The following is a 12,508-nucleotide window of genomic DNA, read 5'->3' on the forward strand; positions in this document are numbered from 1 at the left end:
CACCACACACAAAGAAAATTCAAGCTCCAATACACTCTATCAAAATGCCAACAGCAACTGTCTCTCCACTGTCTGCAAAGTCAGAGCTGGGAGCCCCCACTCCCCCTGGTCTTTGCTCCCTTGTTGTAACAAATTTGGAGTTCCACACCTGAAAGGAAGATCTGCCTATCAAGCTAAATTGGGTTTAGATTGAGGTTTCCAGGGCAACAGCAGGAGTTCAGACAGAGTTCAGACAATCCCTGCCTAAGTTGCCAAGGGAATTGATTGCAGGTGCCAGACTGTCTGGCTTGATGAACAGCAACGAACAGCAACGTACGAGGCTTGCAACGACCACCTGTTCGTTTAGAATGGGGCTTCATGAACAGCTTGTTTACGAACAGCAGATTGGGCTGTTCGTGGCTTTTTTTGTTTGTATTGCTGTTCGTGCCCATCTCTAGTCAGAATGGGGCTTCACGAACAGCTTGTTTGCGAACACCAGATTGGGCTGTTTGTGGCTTTTTTTTATTGGTATTGCTGTTCGTGCCCATCTCTAGTCCTGACCTCCTGAGCATAAGCTGGAAGTCTTTAGTTGTTTGAACCATTTAATCACTTATTTGGAAAATGTTCTGCCAGCATTCTTTGTTTTTGCTCCCCAAATCTTCTGCCTTAATCTTCTGCTTAAATATTATCTTCTGTTTAAATATAAAGTAGTTTATAATATTGGTATAAAAACCAACATAAAATATAAATACCAAGGAATACCCTAAGACCAACAATAAGACCAAGCACAAAAACCAAGGGACTAGCATAAAACAAAAAAACCAAAGAATCAAACAATTTAAAGAAAAAATTAGCAGCATTCAGGCCTACTGTTAAAATAATCAGAAAACCAATAAACATCAAGGAAGAAAAGAGGAAACCAACAGACGGCCTGGAGAAACAGAACATATTTCCATTCCTTGTGACCTCTCCTTTCTATTACTGATGAGCATATTTGTTGTATGGAGTTCTATTTTTAGAAGCTCTGCCTATAAGCATATCCTGTTCTTTACTATCCTTTTTACTTCCGCTGATTTATTAATGTTGAGTACCTTCAAACAGATGCAAACTATTTTGGACATTTTTGAAATTTATATTTGTACAGCTTGACAGTATTCCTATTCACTGTATTTCCCTTTGAAATGTTCCCATGTTATTTGTAGGATGGGGTGGAAACATATTCAGACAAACAACCCACTTCGATCTTTTCTCCATTGCAAGTCACTCTTCCACACAGGAAACTGAATACCTGGAAAGTACATCTCCTTTCCATAGTGACCATAGTCTCATAGCCGAAGTAGATATGATCAGGGTCCCCCACCCCCATTTTAACTTTAGCTGCCATGTGGAGCTGCTAATTTGATCAGGTAAGTAGCAAGGAGGGATGTTTGATGTTTCCTCCTATACTATTCCCCTCCCCACACCGTTTATTTTCATAGGGAAAAAATGACTTCAGAGAGTAATCTAAATCAAGGAAATGGTACAGGGCGAAAGTGCTGAAACATTTCTTCCCCAGTGCAGATTCCCCTATCAAATTAGCAGCCTGCAGAAGCTGCTCTGATCTGAAAAATAACTTGTGGGTGATGCTGATCCCAGGAGAGGGGTCATGGCGCTGTGATGGAGCATCTGTAGAATGTCTCAATTTCAATCCCTGGCAGCTCCAGTTGAAAGGATCTGCTAGTGTGATGTGAAAGATGTCAACCTGGAACTCTTCTGCCAGTTAGTGTAGACAGTACTGAGATTGATAGACCAATGGATTGATTTACCTTCATGTTTTTGTGATTCCTTATGTTACATCCATTTCAGAAGGTCTCCAGTCTTTCCTGAATGTTGGGAATATTTCTTGTTGGAATATTTCTGATATGAACAGACATGGCTGGATCAGCTCTTGAGGAATAAAGTTCTAAAAGTACATCTCTTATTGCCTGCCCACCTTGACAGTCTTAAATAATAACCTGATTGTCTTTCTAAATTGCTGCTACATTTTTTTAAAGTTCTTTTAATGAAGTAACCAACCACTTTTTCTGTTCTCACTGGCAGTTGCCTCAATGGTCTCCTGTTATCCAGGAAGTATATCTTATGCTCTTCCCTTTTGTTGAGTGCTGCATGATTCAACTTTTTGCTTTTCTAGCCATCTCATCATTAGAGGTGTACACTGAAAAAAAATTTCCATTTCACTTTCAAATCTGGGGTTTCTAAACTCACTCTGTATTGTTGTTTTTCCCCATGTGAAACATTTTTGGTTTGGTGCTTACTCCCAAGGAAATGTCTTTAGAATTGGTGCTTATGATTGGAGTCTTCCAGTGCTTTTATCAAGTTCAGTTGATTGAACAGACCTCTTGCACCCCTTCTTGTACCCCATGGCACTTAATCTCACAGCGTCTGACCATCCAAATGCCCTGCTAGGGGCAGAGGAGATAGACCAGTGTCCAGGTAGTGCCACAAAACAGACCAACATGGACCTGTATTCTAAACAGGTCTACTCAGGTGTAAATATCATGTTATTTAATAATGCTTACTCCCAGGCAAGCAGAGTATGATTGAAATCTTCTAGAGTTTTTAACAAGTTTCATTGACTGAACAGACCTTTTGTATGACTCCCCCCATGGAACTTTACTCACAACAAGCCACCAGCCTTCCAAGGGCCCTGATGGTGGAGATGGAACAGTGCCTGGTTAGTGTCACAACTCCCCCCCCCGCCCCCCAAGATGCACATCCCCCTTCCAGATGTTTCAAAGTTGATAGATGGGGAGGAGTCTCCCTTTGTGAGGACCCAGTTGACAGGAAGACAATGCCATTGCGCAGGTAGCACTGGGGAAAAAGATGCACTTATATGCATTGTGCACATTCCCTCTTCCTGCAAACAGAGTTAAATAATAATGTAAGAGCTTCTCCCCTTGGGATCCAGTTGGTGAATACCTGCTTGCTGCTGTCACTGTGAGATAACCAAAATGAAACACACATTTTTTGGTGGGAGGGTGTTGTTATAATTTGATTTCCTGGATTTGGGTGTGCTGGAAAGGGGCATTTAAACCCACAAGCTTCTAAGGGATTCTGGTATTTAGCTTTCTTCGGTATGCTCCGTAAAGATTTGGAGCATACTCAAGTGAGGGGGAGCGACTCCTCCACCCCCACCCACCTGGGGCAAACCCACCCACCCCACTTACCTGGCCAGCAGGGAGAGAGGAGGCCAATCAGCTGGCCAGCAGGAAAGGCCAGAGCCAACTCCTTTGCTGCTGCAGTGGCCAGCTGGGTGGTGGGGAAGGCTGGAGCTGGCTACTGTGGGGCCTGCACCATCTCCTCTTCCACCGCAGCAGCCAGCAGGGCATCATGGAAGGCTGGAGATGGCTCCTCTAGTGACCGTGCTGCCTCCTCCGCCACTGCAGTGGCCAGCTGGGCGGCAGAGAAGGCTGGAGCCAGCTCCTCCGGGGCCCGTACCACCTCCTCCATTGCTGCAGCAGTCAGATGGATGGCGTGAAAGGCTGGAGCCAGCTCCTCCAGGGCCTGTGCTGCCTCCTCTGCTGCCACAGTGGCCAGCTGGGCAGTTGGGAAGGCCCAGATAAGCTGCTTGTTGTGGATCTCCCTGCCAAACAGCTAATCTGCAGATTTAAATTCCCTTTTCCATGCTGCTTCGCAGCGGCACAAACAGCTTATCCACGGGATTAAATGCCCCTTTCCATGCTGCTTCACAGTTGCACAGAAAGGGGCATTTCAACCCCCGCTGGCTGGATCAGCTGCTTGGTGGGGATCTCCCCAGCCAAGCAGCTGATCCCGGGGTTTAAATGTCCTTTTCTGTGCTGCTGTGAAGCAGCACGGAAAGGAGCATTTAAATCCCTTCACCTGAAGCTTCCCGAAGTGATACAACATTGCAAATCGGGTCCAATTTGGGTACTTTACCTGAATCTGAAACCTGAATTGCACACCCCTACTCATCATAATCATTATAATGTCCCTGGAGATTATTGCCTTAACATCTCATTAAAAAGGGCATGGCTTGTCTCCTTGCCTATCTCACTGTTCTTCACTTGTCACATTCTGCAGTCCCCCATTAGTGACCCATTTCCTTTGCATATATGATTCTTGAGAGTTTAATATTTGTCAATCTTTGGAGATGCTATATTATTTCCTGATGTTGTATGTACTCACTGCCACCTCTGCAGTCCTGCCATTTCTGCCTATTTCTCATTAGTGAGAAAGAGAAACTATATTGTTTTGCTTGTTCTTAATGATATCAATGTAAAAACAAGATATCCTTCATTTTTTGTAAAAAAAAAATCTCTTTTTTTTGGACAAATCTACAGTGCAATCCTAAACCCATGGACTTAGACTGGAGTAACTCTGCTTAGGACTTGTTGCCAAGAAATTTGGGACAAATTTCAGGTTTCCTGGAAATAATTATGTGGAAACTGGATATTTGCTCCAAAGACAAGGAAGAATTGGTCAGACTGATATCCTACTCCCCTCACCACTGAAGCCAATGAGGAAGGAGTAGGAAAATATATTAGGTAATGACAAAGGAGAAGAAACATATATTACTAATCTCTGCTAAAGTACATAAAATTACTGTGCTATTAATTTAGCCTCCTTTTACAGTGGAGTGTCGCGGGTGGGGAAAGGCACTTGGGAGCAATAATGAAGAGTATGTGTTGCATGCGTCATTTAACTGTGTCTTATTGGAAGAATCACAGAAATGGCTAAGTCAAGTAATCCACCCAGAGAGTCATTTATGTTTGCCAGAAGACTGGAGGTTAAACTAATAGGTATTCCCTGATTAGAAGAGGCTGCCTGTTCATAATTATCATGATTAGCTACTAATTTGGTTCATATCCTGCTTGTGGGTAGCAATCGCAGGAGTTAAACATTCGCTGGACCATCCAGCTATATCCAAACTGTCTGAATGTGCAACTGCAAGAAAAAAGGTAACTGTACATGTGTGATTACATGCCGCTGTCTCATAACTGTTGCCCTCAGTCCTCTGCCTTAAAGAGGCACATTGTTAAAAGGGAAGAAATAATTTTGCATACTGACATTTTGTATTGAGTCTTACACCTTTGATGCCTTTTAAAGTATTTATTTATGTTGTTTGTATTTTGCCTTTCTCACTGAGGCTCAAGATGGATTTCACAGTATAAGTCAATATGGTCGTTAACTGGGACATGCAATAAACAATACAAAAGAGAACAGAAATTTGTAAACAAGCAAAAATTGAATAAAGAGCTAGAAAAATGCTGAAACAAGCCATAAACAGACTGATATGACATATTAACAATGTGGTAACTATCCAGTAGGAGCATACTAGCAGCAACATGCAGTACACAGTGATATACTACATCTCTTTGAACCATTTACTTAGAGCAGAGCCCGGTGTAAGAAGGCCCTCCTTGATAATTCAGTTTTGCACACAGTTTGTGGAAAGAAAGGAGAGTGGGAACTTTCCTGACCTCTTCAAGCAGGCTGTTCCATAAGGCAGGGGCCACCACACAGAATGCACATGTATGGGCAGCTGTTTAATTTTGCTCAACTGCAGGGTAGCACCTGCACAGGGCCCTGTTCAGATGAGCAAAGCTGCAGTGGTGGAGCTTAGGGAGAGAGATGCCCCATAGATATGAGGGACCCAGAACATGAAAGTGAGAGTCAAAACCTTAAATTGAGCTTGGTAGCTGATAGGTAGCCAATGGCGTGCCTGCAGAATAGGAGTAATATACATGCTCCATCTAACCCCTGATAATAACTCAGCTGTGGCACCAACTGGAGACTCTTGAGTAGAGATGGGCATGAACCGGAAAAAACCTGAACCATGCGGTTCATGGTTCATCACATTTCACGAACCACGAACCATGAACTTTCACGAACCTGCCCCTGAATTGTGAACCAGTTTGTTTGGTTTGTGAAAATGTCACATCCGGGTCAGAAAATCATCACTTCTGGGTCAGCAGAAGGTCACTTCTGGGCCAGTAGAAGTTCACTTCCAGGTTAGCAGAAGGTCTGCAGGAAGTCCATCCACTGTTGCCTAGGAAACTGATTGATTGGCACCAGGCTGTCTGCAGTGATGAACCAAACAATGAACAAAATGAACCAGCCTAAAAGTTCATGGCGGTTCATCAGAAATGGGATCTGACGAACTATGGTTCTCAAACCACGAACTGGCCTGGTTTGTGCTTAATTTTGGTTCGTATTTCGGTTTGTGCTCATCTCTACTCTTGAGTTGACTTTGAGGGGAGACCTATGTAGAGTGCATTAAAATAGTCAAGTCTGATGTTACCATACTGTGGATCCTGGTGGTCAGATCAGCCATGTCAAGGCAGGGGATCATCTTCTGGTCTAGACTGAGTTTGTGGAAAGCAGTATTTACAGCTGTGCTAACTTGCTTTTCTAGCAGCAGCGCAGGATCTAGTATAATCCCTAGGCTCTTAGACTTCACCATTATGTTGCCTTACATATTATCTGTTGTTTTAAATATGCACTCCTATATACTACCTATGTTTCATGTTGTTTAATGTCAGTCCTAGAATTGATTATATTCTGTTTCAGCAATTCTTCAACCCCATATTGGATCCTTGCTAATGCTATGTCTTTGTAAACTTATATTCATTTATCCTATGACATTGTTTATGGAAATGGAAATGTTCCCAGCTTAAGTCTCTAGCACCTTTCCTTGTGTGGAGATATATGGAAGAAAGCATGTCTGCACAATGAAATGAGCTAGAGACTTTTTAAAAAAATGAAAGCTGGAACTCAGAACTTGATGCATCATATTTTAGTATAACTGTAGATTGATATGATACTAATAAATTGCTGGTTTTAAAAACTACCTAGGAAACCTGCTATGTGGAAGCCCCATTGCCTTTGCGCTGTATTAGCAGCCGCAGCAACTGCAGAGAAACTATACAAGCCTGTCTGGTGTGGAAAAAACCACAGCCTAATCTTTTTTGTAAGATTGTTGTGGGGATAAAATGGATGAATAGCAGAACCTGAGCTCCTACAAAGGACACTAGAATAAAAAATGTGAAGACAAATGTTTGTTCTGTACACTGGACCAGGTTTTATTAGTTGATACTTTGCACGACTGGAACCTATTATGAATTATCTGTTAATCCATATAGGTACTATATTTATACATGTTAATTTGATCATACTGAAATGTATACAAAATTATTTTTTCACAAGGAACCTCATCCGTTCCTTGTGCACCTGCTTAATCATCATCCTTTAATGCCTGGACAAAGGAGAGTGGGAGAAACGGAACTTGGTGTTGAACAAAATAACTGCAAATAGTTACTTTTAGGATTCTATGATTCCACCCAAATGAAACTCTGGCTTTCAAAATTACCCGTTAAAAGTCCAGTAATTACAGAGACAATTAATGGGTTTGGTGAAGTATCATGTCCTGACTTGATTCGTCACTGCCTGAATTGGCTCTGTCTATGAATGTCAGTTATGAGTCTTTGAACAAACTGCCTGTAATTAATCTTTGCCATGGTGACCAACTGAAACTAGTTACTGTTTAATGGTTATCTTTTAAAAGAAAGAAAGAAAAGAATTGCAATCAGAGTGTCACGTTGTTGTACTTTCTAGATCATTAATTATGCCAGAGTAAGTGGCTTTACTAGGACTGCATCACAGCAAGAGAAGAATGAAAAGGGGAAGTATTAGCATAGCAAACATCTACAGGACTGTATTATCTTTCCCTTTCACTACCTTGCTTAAAAGTGGAAGCTACGAAGTGCTGTATTGTTGTGACTGCCATCACCTCCGATTAATGACCCCCATTATTCATAAAAGGGCAGACGAGGTCACTTCCTTGTGCTTTGTGCAAAGAACCCCACTATTCATCCTTTATAGTCCACTGGATTGTGATCAGTGGTAAACGGATTAAGGAAAGAGTCTATGAGCCTGCCTTTTCCTTGAGATATAGATTTGACCTTCAGTTGTCCTTGTGCTTTATTGCATGATTTTTTGTGTTATGGATAATTTTTTTTAAAAAGGCTTTAAAAACAGAACATTACTTATTTGTTCCACTTTACTTTTAAAATCTGATCTATTTAGGCAAATGAGGCTAGCTTTTTGCAAACGCCTAGTGCGGTTCACTGACTACAGATACTCTTCCTTAATAAATTAGAAGAAACCAAGACTTTGTCAGTTGACATGTAATACTGAACAGGATTTTGAACGCAACCTTGATTATTTCATATTGCTATCTTGTGTTTTTTCAACATGGTCAACCAGATAAAAAAATGCACATGTTGTCAAGTTGCAGTAACAAAGAACAAGTTTAGCTTCTGTGATATTAAATATGCTGCATCTAACAGCTGGAGTTTGAAGTTCTTCCTCACAGCTGGAGATCAGCTTTGAGCTTGATTAGCCTGAAACTTAATTCTTTATGTTTACCTTTTATCCTTTTTTCTGTAGTTGGAAACACAACTTAGAGCAGATTGTGAATAGAAAATGTCCGGAGGGGCAAGAGTTAAGTATAACTTGTCACTCCTGTGATCAAATTTGCAACTGCTTTCCTTGAAACGAAATATCTTATTTAAGTACTGCTACACATAACCTGAGGTGCAAAATCTGTGGGTTGGATAGTTGGCAGTTTCCACTGAATCTCCCTTCCCTTTGCAGATCCCCCTTATGTCATTCCCCAGAGTCCACTATCCATGAAGAGCAGCATTTTGAGATGATCAGTGAGTGATTGTGGGAGTGGGCAGGCAGAGAAGTTCCCTTACACTGAGGTTAAATTTATTCTGTATCCAACCTTAAGTCTGGGCTATATCACTTAAGGCTGGAGATGGAGCTCTTAAGAAGATGCTTGTCCAAATGATACAGTTCTGCACATCAAAGACTAAAGGCAAATTCAGACAATATAGTCTATACCCATGATGACAAGTGGGAAGGGGGAGAATATATTAGCATTTAAAAATTATTTATCATTACATTTTCCCCTCTATGCCATTTAGTAGCATAAACTTTATTCTAGAAATGGGAAGGAAGTGAAAATGCATTTGATAAACTCTAGACAACTAGTTTTAATGAATACCTGTTAAATAGTACAGGGTTGCTAATAGTTTTGAGACTCACTGCGCAATCCTAATGCTATCCAGCTGGCTTAGAAGGGTGTGTAACTCTCTTTAGCATTGCACTGTGAACCATAGGAAGCTGGTAATGTAGCAGTATGTTGGATTAAATCAAGACTGCATGTGAATGATGGACTCAGTTTCTGTAGCTTGAAACAGAAACATAGAAACATAGAGCTGCAAGGGATCCCAAGGGTCTTAAAGTCCAACCTCTGTACAATGCCTCCCTTCACTCCCCCAGTGACCACTGCTGTACGCCCAGAGGAAGGCAAAAAACCCTACAGGATCCTTGGCTAATCGGACCTGAAGGAAAATTCCTTCAGTGAATTTGCCAGTTGGTGATTGGCATTTTACTGGACATATAAGAAAAGGCCCTGAGAGCCTAGCCCTGAGATGGCCTTCCTGCCCTCCCTCTCTCCTGATTGCCTAAATTCATACAGAGTCATAAAAACAACTTTGCTGTCAGATGGCCAGTTTGGTATAGTGGTTAAGAGCGCGGGACTCTAATCTGGAGAACCGGGTTTGATTCCCCACTCCTCCACTTGAAGCCAGCTGGGTGACCTTGGGCTAGTCACAGTTCTCTGGAGCTCTCTCAGCCCCACCCACCTCACAGGGTGTTTTGTTGCAGGGATAATAATGACATTGTTAGCTATTCCTAACAATGTTTAGTGGAAAACTCTTTTGATTTAATTTTAACCCTTTCTGGTCCAACACTCTGGAACAACAGCAAACAACTGTGCTCCATTGTCTTTGTGACAGCTCTTCAAATAGTCATCTCCTCTCCAGGCTGAACATATCCAGTTCCTTCAATCTTTCCTCATAGGACTTGGTTTCCAGACATCTCACCATCTTTATTGCCCTCTTTTGGACACGTTGATAACCACCACCACCACCACCACCACCACCACCAATGGAAACAAAAGATTTCAACTTCTCTTCCAGCTTATCAACATCCTTCTTAAAGGTGCCCAGTACTGAACACCATATTCCAAGTGAGGTCTAAGCAAAGCTAAGTAAAGTGATAGCATCTGTTGTCCCTTGCTGACTTTGTGAAGGAAAAATGAGTTGAGCTTCCAAAGATGCAGTTGTGTTACGCTGGCACAGTAGTTACATCAATAGTGTTGCAATGGAATAACTGTTTTAATATGACAGAAAATCAAGACAGCAGGATCCTAGCATATATTATTACATTTCCCAAAAATAGCAGCTGAGAAAAAATATAACACACACTCGTAATGTGCACGTGATGTACTTATGTCATTATATAATGGATTACACCATGCCAGCTTTTGTTTATATTGGTGGGAGAGATGTCAGAAGGAGATGTATGCATTGTTCGGGTATAAAACACCTAAATCAAACACTCCTTTGTAATTGCACTGCTCAGAGTGCAGCAGGGATAACAATTTGCATATTTTAATCTCAAGGTGAGGCACCTCTGTCAGTGTAACAACTTGGCCCAGGTCAGAAAAGAGAAATAGAGGAGAGACAAATAATTGAAAAGGCAATTCAGCAGGAAAATGAAATTTGTCTCATTGTCACTTAAGGTTGTCTTCCCATCTTTCTAGAGGAAGAAAGTCAATTTACGAATGAAGGCAGAAAGCCAGCCCTGTTACAGTGTAGAGGCCAAAGGATAATTTCCTTTTTAATAAAAGTAGCAATTGCAATATATATATATATATATATATATATATATATATATATATATATATATATATATATATATATATATATATATATTTATTTATTTATTTATTTATTTATTTATTTATTTATTTATTTATGGAGAGAATAAAGACAAAGCTCCCATAGTGCCCCTCTTTTTTAAAGATAGCAAGTGTCCTTGGAATGCCCCTTGGAGACTGTATATAAGGTAGGTTTTGATTTTATCTTCTAAGACAAACAGAAGGTCCAGAGATCCAGAGGACAAGAAGTATTTCATGATATAATTCTTTATGATATATGGACTTCGAAGGGGAGAGGGCAGAAGAGGATTTGAAACACATCTGAAGGTTTTTTCATTTGAATGGCTACAACAGCAGTGCTGCAACTTGGTTTCCATTATACAGTGACAAGACTATAATTGAAAGTTTATCCTCCTTCTTCCTGATTTTACCATTAATATGATAAAGGGCAGTAATGTGATAAAGTTAACTTTGCTTCTGCATATGCGTTGTTCTGGGATAAATATAACCTCTAAGAAAGTGAGGGTTTTTCACACTATCTGGTTGTGAGCCCAATCTAGCCAAAGTCCCAATTTTGCTTAACAAGGGATATAATCAGGGTTTTTTTTTCAGTGGGAACACGGTGGAACACATTTCCGGTACCTCTTGAAAGTAATGGGGGGGGGGGGCAGAGGGGCGGTTGCCCTGGACACAAAATTTTTAGGGGGTGCCACATCAAGGACAGGCTGCATTGCATCCATGGGAGTCTGCCCATGCCACCTGCCATGCCTATGGGGTGGCCAGCTCACTGAGCTGCCCTTCTGCATTGGCTGCTGGAAGAGGAGCACACAGAACTGGCAGCAGCGCCATGGGTGGCAGCACCGAAGGGCTGCCAGGCAAGGGGTGTGGAGGAGAATGTGCCCGAATCGCAGCTATGCCCTGCATGATGATGTCACTTCCTGGAAGTGACATCATCGTGTAGTCCTGGGAGTGCATGTGCCACCAGGGGTGCCACCTCCTGCCGGGAGTTGCCCCAGGTGCTGGCAACCCACAGTACACCAATGAGTTCCACCACCTTTTTTCCCAGAAAAAAAGCCCTGGACATAATCATTTCAAACATGAGTTCCTTTCCGGCCAAACACTGGGTTGCAGAGGGAGGGCTAGGTAGGGAAAGAGGAAGCATACCTGCTTTCTTTTCTGAGCAATGGCTGCCAGCTACTGTGCATTTTTTAGTTCAAGAAAGGGAAATGTGGACACTGCACATGGAAGCTTGGATCCAGTGATGCAATAGTGGAAACATAAATAGACTTAGAACAGTTCAGCTTGCACCAGATCTTCTGCAACATCCAGTGTTTTCCTTCTTACATGGCCCTGGAATTGGTTGCACATAATCTTGAGGAAGTAGAAATGCAAGTAGAAATAAAATACATCTGACTTAGAGTGTCTCTACACAAAACATCTGACACATGAAGAACACATGAAGAAACTGGGAAGCATAGTTTAAAAAGACAAAGCCGGCGGCAGGGCAAAGGCTTTGCTACACACTGGAGCTGTGTGAAGGGGCGGTGAAAGGCCAGAAGGGAAACTTCAGCCCTTTATAACCTGTTGCCTGCTCTGGAAGCCTCTGAGGAGCGATCTCTGCTTGCTCTGTCTTTTTAAACTACACTTCCTAGTAAACATTGCATCTCCCTACACTTGACAAACATGCGCTGAGGTGTCTTGTGCAGAGAGACTCAGCTAAGCAGCTATCACAGTCTT

The sequence above is a fragment of the Eublepharis macularius genome, chromosome 7, assembly GCF_028583425.1.
Source record: "Eublepharis macularius isolate TG4126 chromosome 7, MPM_Emac_v1.0, whole genome shotgun sequence".
Lineage (NCBI taxonomy): Eukaryota > Metazoa > Chordata > Lepidosauria > Squamata > Eublepharidae > Eublepharis > Eublepharis macularius.